The following is a 9,874-nucleotide window of genomic DNA, read 5'->3' on the forward strand; positions in this document are numbered from 1 at the left end:
CTGTACAGTCATTCTGTAACGTAATTCCCGTTTCCAAAAACTTACTGTATTTTTTCACTCTCTCTCATACAGACTAACTAACCGACTGCTTCTACCAAAAGCCACCACAAAACAACCTTTCGCTCATCGTCCACCAGGGTATATGCTCCTTATCGCATGAACTTTCGCCTCACACCGAGCTTGAACTAGGGTGGGACACTTTTCTCACGCGGTCAACATCAGACACACTGACCAGTATTTGTCAGGGAGAGCGAAGCTCGTATTTTCGTGGACTTGTGAACTTACTTCTACGTAGCGACTGTTATCTTCAGTTAGGAAAATAATGGCAAAGGGAATTTATAACTGAGAAAGCAACCAAGTCGAATTTTACCATTCTATATTTGACAAGAAACTGATAGCGGTTACTCATGTACGATTGGCATTTATATTTTCTGCTGAAACGGTCAAAACAACTCTTTAGCAAGAAGGGGCACAGCAAAGGGAGGGGAGGGAAATGCATGGGAAATATCTGTAAATTAATATGAAAAATGTGGGCATTTTACAAAAGAATACAGTATATGCTAAGATAATGGAAATCTGGCAAGCCAGATGGACGGATAGTATTACTGGTGCGGTCACCAGACATTTTATTCCAAATGTATCTTTTTCATGTTTTAAACTGAACAAGTGGTTTTTCCTAGTATGGAGACTTCTTTTTTGTTAACAGGGCATGGTTCTTTGAATAGTAAATTATATTATTTTGGATTAAAGTCAAACCCTTACTGTGTATGTGGTGAAACTTGGTGCCATGTATTGTATGATTGTTTGTTGTATGAGAATTACAGAGCTCAGTTAAAGAATGTAATTAGTGATTTGAGATATGGAAATGAAAATAACTACTTGTCAGATTATAATAAGTTTGTTGTTTTTCAAAGGTTTGCTATTTCTGTATTTCTAAAAAAGAAGACAGTTATCACCCTGGATATTTGTAAACTAATAGATGTTTACTGTATAGATTTTTTTTTTTTTTTGCTCCCAGGCTTGGGGGTGGGATTGCTGGCGCCCTCTGGTCTAGCACTTCCACCAGAGGGTGCGGGAATTTTATGCGGTCAGCACAGATAGTACAGTAGACCTAGGCCCAGCTCCACGTTCATAAGGACGAGCATCAGGTAGCAGTTATCCTAGGCGATGAATGCTCTCTGGTGGCTAGGTATCCTGTATAAGGATAATAAAATCAAGTATATTAGGTGGATTTGGACAAATGTCTAGGGGCCACCAAAGACAATAATAATAATAATAAATAATAATTATAAATAATTATACATATTTTGTACATATGGAAATTGCTTGTCCACTGCGTTAGCAGCTGGGACATTGTACTTTGCTTAAATATATTGTATACCTCTCCTGTGCACTGAGTTTGCGGTGAGGAGAATATATTTCTTAGTATTTTGTTAAATTCAAATATGTTTGTTGTTATAATGACTGATGACAGTGCCTCTACGGTTGAGATGCCTGGGGATCTTACTTTGGCTCCTGAATTGAAGGTTGGTGATCCCCTGGCGAACGTTGTCAAGATGGGGGAGGACTTTCCACATCTTCGTTCAGATCGTTCTTTTGTTGGTGATCTTAATTCAAGTGGGTTGTGTGACTTGGACCAGACTAATTGTACTGCTGTATTGGAATTAATGTATGGATTAAAAAATAATCTGTTCGACACTCTTAAGGAATGTGCTCAAGTTACGCCCTCTATTATCGTTGATGCTTGTAAGATCTGGAAGAACATTGAGAGATTTGTCTTGGACTTGACAATTGAAAATGAAAAACTTAAAACCAAGGTTTTAGAGTGTGTAAGGTCCAGGACACAGTTAGAGAGTAAGGTTTTGCCTGATCCCCTTCGGCGATCAGTTATGCTTCTATGGTTGCTTCCGACACAGGCATAAAATCATATGGTAATTTAATTCCTCAGGGATTAAAGAGTAAACATGTTGTAGTTGTAAGTCTGCGCGTGTAGCACAGTGGTATCGTCACCGTCCTCCCCTCACCGGGTGGAAAAGGCCCGGGTTCGAATCCCGTCGATGACGCGAGGAACTTTAATGTGCTTTTTTCACCCCGTGGCTGAGTTAGTCGGTCTCGGGCGTAGATAGCAAGGTCTCCCCCAGAAACTGGGGTTTTTCGTCCAACAAACAAATCGACCATAGGACACACGCAATTAACAGACATAAGACACAGCACGGCAGCTTCTGACTCTTGTGATTATAAGACTAGCGAGGTAGTTAAACTTGCGGTCTCACAAAATTTTAAGCAGGGCCATCAGATTGACGCGTGTCCAAACATTGATTCATTCCCCTGTAGTTTGTGTAAATTGTTGTTTAAGGAAACACAAAGCAGATCATTTTTTCCTGGACCGACATTGCCCGGAATATATCACTGCTCAAGAAGCTACAAGATCTCGTACCAGCTATATTTAATAGTGTTCCTGGTAATAGGGTAAGTGATTCTATTAAAGTTGCTCAGCTTAACTGCCAACGGTCAATTTCAGTTCTAAATGATTTGCTAAATATATATCTGAGAAAGAATCATATTCCATATTCTTGGTCTACAGGAACTTTACGCCTACAAGGGCAAAGTAAAAGGTCTCCCCTTTTGTTGGCTAATTGTATTTTGTTAATTTACCTCGTTTCCTTGGTGAATTATATATGTTACATTACTTTAAATTATGTTCTTAATAATGTAAATATCATCCCGTTGTCTCTGTGGGTTGCAGAGGACCATTGCGTTTAGTTATCTGACTGTATTTTGTTAATTCACCTTGTTCTGTTGATGAATTGTTCATGCTAATTATTTTTAGCTGATGATTCGAGGTTTTAGTGGGTCTTTCATCCATAGCTTGGATCATATGCCTTTGGCAGCAGGGATTCTGTTGTCTTAATAACCTTAATAGTTGTTTAAACCTGAACTTATTTAAAATGATTTGATGCGAGTTGCTGCATAAAGTGTTTTAGATTTTATGTCCTGTTTTATCGTTTTAACTTCTATTTGATTGTTCGCGCTGATAGTTTCAGCTGAACTTGTATATTATAGAAGTTGTCGGGGCTGTTTAGTAAATTTCTCTGGTTGAGGATTCTCAACATTAGTGTTTTCTTCTTGTTTTGTTTGGATGTCTCTGCCATGACAGCCTGTATTTGTGTTTGCTGGCTTGACCCTGATCCCAGTTTTCTGGTGTCGGGGTTGGGTTCAGACTATCACTTGTTAAAATGTAAAATACTGCTTGATTATTGTCAAGTTAAATTTTAAGTTGTCCATTTGGACTTGCTTTCTGATTGTGTCTTGGATTTTGGAAGTGGTATTAGATTAATTACCTTGTTATGTGTTGTTATCTTGCATTAAGCGTGTTGTTGGGGGTTTTGCTGATTGATTGGCTGTTTTAGTTGTAAGTTTTTCAAGGTTTTGTAATCTTATTGATTTGCAATCTTTCGATTGCTTATTGACATGATTCTTGCCTTGTTGTTTTTGGAGTTTTAAATTTGATTTTAAGTTATTATCAGCCCTAACGGTTGATATTTATGACTGGGTTTATTATGATTACTGGGTAAAATTGATTGTATGTATATATGCATAGCTGTTGATAATTAGTTTTTAATTACATGTTCCTTGTAGTCTTCTTACTTTTCTCTTTTATATTCTTCTGCTTATATTTCTAGAGGATATCTGTATTCCTCTTCTCTTCTGTTCTGTTCCTTTTTCTTCATCTTCTCTCCCCTTTTCCCTTCTTCCTTTCTAAATTATTTTCAGGTTCTCCTTATGACAACCTCGGTATACGTCTCTTGATAGTAGAACCTGGCTGTCTCCTCGTGGCTTGGGACAGGGGACAGGGGTCAGGGGTTAGGGGAGCCTTTGTTCTCCTGCCCCCTGCCTGCTAAATGCCAAGTGCCGGCTTACAACATACAACAAACACACATTAATATACACATAAAGATACAAACATTTCATTTGATCTTTTTTTTTTTTTTTTTTTTTTTTGCCTGCCTTGGCACTTTGTTGTTAGTTGACTCGCCAGCGTATAGGGGAAACCCTGGTTACCGCATTTGCATACAAGAATACTTTGTTCTTTCAGTAGGTCTGCGCATGTAGCACAGTGTTATCGCACTGTCCTCCCCACACCGGGTGGAAAAGGCCGGGGTACGAATCCCGTCGATGAAGCAAGGAACTTTAATGGGCTTTTTTCACTCCGTGGCTTAGTTATAAATAAATAAATAAATTCTTTATTGCTAATAAGTACAGGACATGTACTAGAGACAATAATACTCAACACGGCGACATGGCCAGGAGTTTTACATTATAAATGAAATTATAAATGAAATTAATTGGCAAAAAGGAAAAAAATTACCGTTACATGGAAATTAAGAGTTACAAACATGTAAATTATGAGTTACAAACATGTAAATTGTAATAATGAAAAATGAGGACTAAACGTCATATGGAGGAAATTATCCCAGTTCCACAGATGGAATCCACTCGAAGAGCATGTGACGGTATTTGTAGTCGGTAGCTAATTTCTGAAGGTCGACTCCAAGACGGAGCAGTGCCTGAATTTTGGGGAGTGCCTGGGCAGGTAGGAACCGACTACACAGTTTCAACCGGTTGTATTTGAGGATTAGTGTGGGCTCTGACCTCAAGGATGGCGTAGGATTGTGCCACTGACAGAAATCCCAGATGTTTGGGGCGTTTATTACTCCTGTGTACATTTTTACTGAAGTCATTAAACGCCTGCTGTCAATTAACCTCGGGATCCTGGGTACATTTAGCTGCTCAGCCATGTCAGTTGTTCTCAATTGAGGGAGTCGGCGATGCTTATTTGTGGCCCAGTTAGTCAGTCTCAGGCATAGATCCCCAGAAACTGGGGGTTTTTTCGTCCTTCAAATCGACAATAGAACACACCCAATTAACAGACATAAGACACAGCACGGCAAATGAATTTCCGGTTCGAATCCCGTCAATGACGCGAGGAACTTTAATGGGCTTTTTTCACTCCATGGTCGGTCTCAGGCGTAGATAGCAAGGTAACCCCAGAAACTGAGGTTTTTTCGTCCAACAAAGCAGACAAATCGACCAGAGAACACATGCAATTTACACAATATATACACATATGGGTAGATGTAATCAATTACGGGAGACCCTAATAATAAAAATAAGAAAAAAATAATGTTCTTTCTATACAAATTGTACTCTTCAAATTCAAATTCTGCATTGTTTATATCCATGTGGCACAACGTCGCTGCTATCCCAACAATATCTGCCTTTGATGTCTTGACCAGCACTGCAAATTTATCAAATTTATTTACAATACTTCTATCAATGGTGTACATGCCAGTATACATGCACCTGTTCTTACATGCTTTTATTCTTAGTTACCTGAACCCTGGCCATGTATTTACTTATTCCATGATGACTCCCAGCAGTCCTGGAAATCCCTAGCACCTCGCTTCCCAGATTGCTGGTCAATCCAATAGAAGCAGTGCAAGAATTACTTTCACATTGCCTGTGGTCATCATTGTTAAACTATTAGTCTATGTATCCCCCAAGCTAGCTGCTTTCCGACTCTCTCCTAACACTGCTTTGATAGCATCAGCAATTATTCTTGCTCCCTTTCTATTTAAGTACAATTTCTATTTTGTATATCCCATCCCTGATCCCTGTAGAAGCAGTCTCTCTTGTTAAAAAGCAGAGACCAGCCGAAGAAAAATTCTACACCATGAACCTTGCATAATCTCTCCAGGGCCGAATTGATTGACAGGCCTCTCATCGTGAACTCCCTTCTATCGTGTCTGGCCAGAATTGCAGACACTTTCAAATTTAATCCTATCTCGAGACTTTTTTTCAACATTGACCTGTACTTGTTAAGTAAGTCCACAGATCACCTTAATGTCATTAGTGCCAACGTGTACAATATCACCTATTGTGCCCTTGGAAAGATGTCCTTGATATCTGCTGTACCCCTTGATATCTGCTGTACAACGTTATTAACTGGAACAGGAGATCTACATGCAGAGAAGGGCAACCAGAGTGGTGAAAGGAACAAAAGGGTGCTGTTCAGAGGTGTATTGCTAAAAAAAATAGTACCGGAACGCTCGTTCTCCAGAAGACTACATGATAACGCCACATCGCCTGTACAGTAACTGAATCAGAATTCAGACTCACGGTTCATAGAACAACCAGTTCCAGCGTTCAGCACATGGCGAATCAAAATGCAGCGTTCACACGCATGACAGTGTATCTCATTCGTTAGATCTCTTTAACTAACACATTTTACTTTAGTAAGAAACGTTCAAGTTTCATTGCGAAATTTATATTTTTGTTTTTAAATAAATTTTTAAAGAAATCTATTAATTTTAAAAATTACTATTAGTATATATTTTTAGTAGCAATGGGTAAAATAGATATTTCTCCCTCCCCTTTAATTATGCCATTTTTTCATAATATTAGGTGTATAAATTTAATCATTTTCTATTATGACATTTAGAAAAAGTACCCGGATTGTCGTTCCGGTACGTTCCGGCCCGAATACACCACTGGTTCTGTTATCTTGAAAGACTTCAGTTCTCGAAATTGCAGCGTCTCGAGACTAGGCACTTGCGAGGAGATCTGATTGTGGTATTTAAAGCCTCGAATGGATCGCATAAGCTGAATGTTAATGGCAATATTCCACATGCTTACACACGAGGGGGCATAAATTCAAGTTGAAGAAGGATGGTTGATGATGTAGAAGTTTGCCTTTAGTCAGTGTGTGGTTGATTGTTGGAAAAGGCTTCCATCTGTTGTTATGGAAGATGGGTTGAGTAAATTCAAGAAAGAACTAGACAGATTCTTAGACGGTACGGATTGGTGAACTGTGTAGGCTTTTGACGTGAAAACGTTTTTGGCGGCACCTATTACATTTCGGACTGAAGCAAAACTAATTTATCACCAGAGCCCGCTACTTGTAGTAGAGTTTCAGAATATTTACGACTCGCAGTTTTGACTAATAGGTGGCAATTAATTTTAGTCCTGGTTCCTTACAAAGATGCAAGAAAGAAAATTACATGTTGGACAAAGAGCAAGGGAAAGGCGTATGTTGGGTCGTCATGCAAAGATAATTAGAAATGAGTAATTACGGTAAAGAACTTGTATACAAGACGTTATCGTGAAAGCAAAATATCTAAAGTGGAAATGGGCAGGTAATATAACGAGAAAAGAAGATAATAGACCGAGTAGAGCTGCAAATGAATGGATACCACTGGAAGGACATAGAAACAGATATCGACAAAAATGGCACGACTAGTTGAAGGAGTTGGCTAAGCACGGCATGTGATAGAAAAAGATGGAAGATTTGGGAGAGGCCTTTGCCCAGCAGTGGGACAGCAATCGCTAAGAAAAAGAAGAACAATCTGAGTCTTCTCACCAGTTTAATTGAACTTGCCACATTTTCTAAACATTTCTGTATGTAAATGGAGGTTAGACACTCATAGAGTTGTCCAAAGAAGAAGGCTATTTAAGGAACGATGGCAATTTCTATTGTGTGTCTGTACGCAGGCTCTTTGACTGTGATGTATCATGATCAGTTACGTTGATAACCTCTAATGAGCACCTAGGTCACTCGAGTGGAAGATAATTGTCTTATTCCATGGTTTGCTACTTTTTGCCTTGGGGAAAAGTTTCCCTTCCAAGTTTCTTGCTCCGCCACGTGGAGCCAGGTGTAGTTCAGCTAGTATGAGCAAGCAGTATAAGTTAGGTATTTAGAATAAATGGAAGAATAAAAAGAACGGTTGCTTTCCTTTCTGAAGATAGCTTACAACCCCTTCTAATGGTTTGCCTAGTTCTTTCTTGAATATATTCAAATTACCTACCTCCAACCAGATGGAAGATTGTTCCAACGCCCAACTACCTGCTCGCTAAAAGCAAATTTCGCATATATATCCTAAACCGATCTTTCCTCAGTTTAAATTTATGCCCTTTCAGGTGTGTGTGTGTGTGTGTGTGTGTAGCCTGAGAAAAAGGAGGGATTCCATTAATAATAATAATGATTTATTTATCCCTATTTTATGTTACACTTTTTTGGGAGATAACAGCAAAAAGGGAAGGAGAACGCATTAGCCAATGGCTTTTTAAGGGTGTTCCCTTAAAAACGATGAATATACAAATATACAAAGTTCTGGAATTGTACAGGTAATTCTTCAAGGAGAAGTAACAGAAAAGACAGAAATAAATTGGAGTTTTTTGTACATTTTTTTACAGAATACTTCAAAAAGCATCACTAGTTATAATATCATTGTGAACATTTTTACAATTAAATGATGAGAGACAAGAAAAATGATGAGTTGTCTGCACAGAAATTTACAAACTATTTGCCAACTGCTTCCTCTAACAATTGTACATTATATTCATGTTTGTATTTTTAAAATCCAGGAGAGTTGAGTGGAAGGTAATTTGAATCAGACATCCCTGGTGATGTGTTCAATTAGTAGTTTCTTGAATTGATTTAGTGAAGTGACATTTTTGATTTTTGCAGGAAGTTTGTTCCAGGTTTTAGCACCTCTGTATTTTATACTTTTCTGACCTATGGCTTTTCTGAAAAGCGGAATCTTCAGGTTGACTTCATTTCTTAGATTGTATGATATTTCTTCTTCTATGATTATGAAAAAGGACCTGAAGAGAGGGGGGGGAACTCTGGTGTCTTCAGTGTATTGTAAACAAAGACCGCCCTTGGCTTTCTGTAGCAGTTGGTGGATGCTGAGGAGTCTCACTTCCTTGTATCTCGGACTAACCGATGCGTTCCCGGGGAAGGCCCAAAATTGAACGAACGCATCGATTGAGAATGGAGTCGATTCTTGCAAGGTTTTCTTGGCTGGTGATACCCCATGAGATGATTCCATAGGTGAGGTTCGGCTGAATTAAAGAAAGGAATGCTAGTCTGAGAAGGGAAGGAGACACCCAGGCAGAGGCCCTGGCGAGTCCCGCTAGTGACGAGGTTTTCTTTCGTAGGGTTATCATCTGTTTTGCCCAACTTAGCTTATCTAGCCAGATTCTGAGAAACTTGGTTTCATTCACCTTTTCAAGTTGTTTTTCTTTGTATATTACGTCTAAATCAATATTTAGTGTTTATTTTTCGTTCTAAACACCATGTATTTTGATTTTTCTGGATTCAGTATAAGCTGATTCTTCTGAAGCCAACTATGCATCACAGAGACCAAGGCAGAGATTTTGAGTTGAAGCTGATTAGGGTCTTTATCTGTGATCAGGATGGAGATATCATCGGCATACGCTACTAGGTGAGAAGATGGAAGAAGAGAGAGAAATTCATCGATGTAAAGAACAAATAGGATAGTTCCAAGAAGTGAGCCTTGAGGTACTCCCATGGAGAAATAACATATGTCGGAATATGATTGATTTGTTCTTACGACAAACGGACGATCAGTAAGGTAGTCTTCAAGGACAAGGTTACTTTTCCCTCTCAAGCCAAGATTATTTAGTCTTTTAAGTAGAATATTATGGTTTATGCAATCAAAAGCTTTAGATAAGTCAAGAAACAGTGACCCTTTACAAGACTATCAGTGATCCCCGAGCAGAAGTCAACAATTGCAAGATCAGTGGATCTTTTAGAGCGATAAGCATACTGTTGTTGATGGATGAGCTGATTTTCTTCAAGAAAACCCATGAGTCTGCTATGAAGAATTTTTTCAATTAATTTTGCAAAGACTGAGAGTAGAGCTATTGGGCGAAAGTTGTTGGGAAAGTTACAACGGTTTCCCTTTGGAACAGGGATGATTATTGCTTTTTTGAATTGAGAAGGGAATTTACCAGATTGAAAGGAGAGATTAAATATATACTTCAGTGGCGTAAGAATTGAGCTAAGGAC

Source organism: Mastigoproctus giganteus, chromosome 10 (assembly GCF_048544385.1).
Source record: "Mastigoproctus giganteus isolate SK-2022 chromosome 10, ASM4854438v1, whole genome shotgun sequence".
NCBI lineage: Eukaryota > Metazoa > Arthropoda > Arachnida > Uropygi > Thelyphonidae > Mastigoproctus > Mastigoproctus giganteus.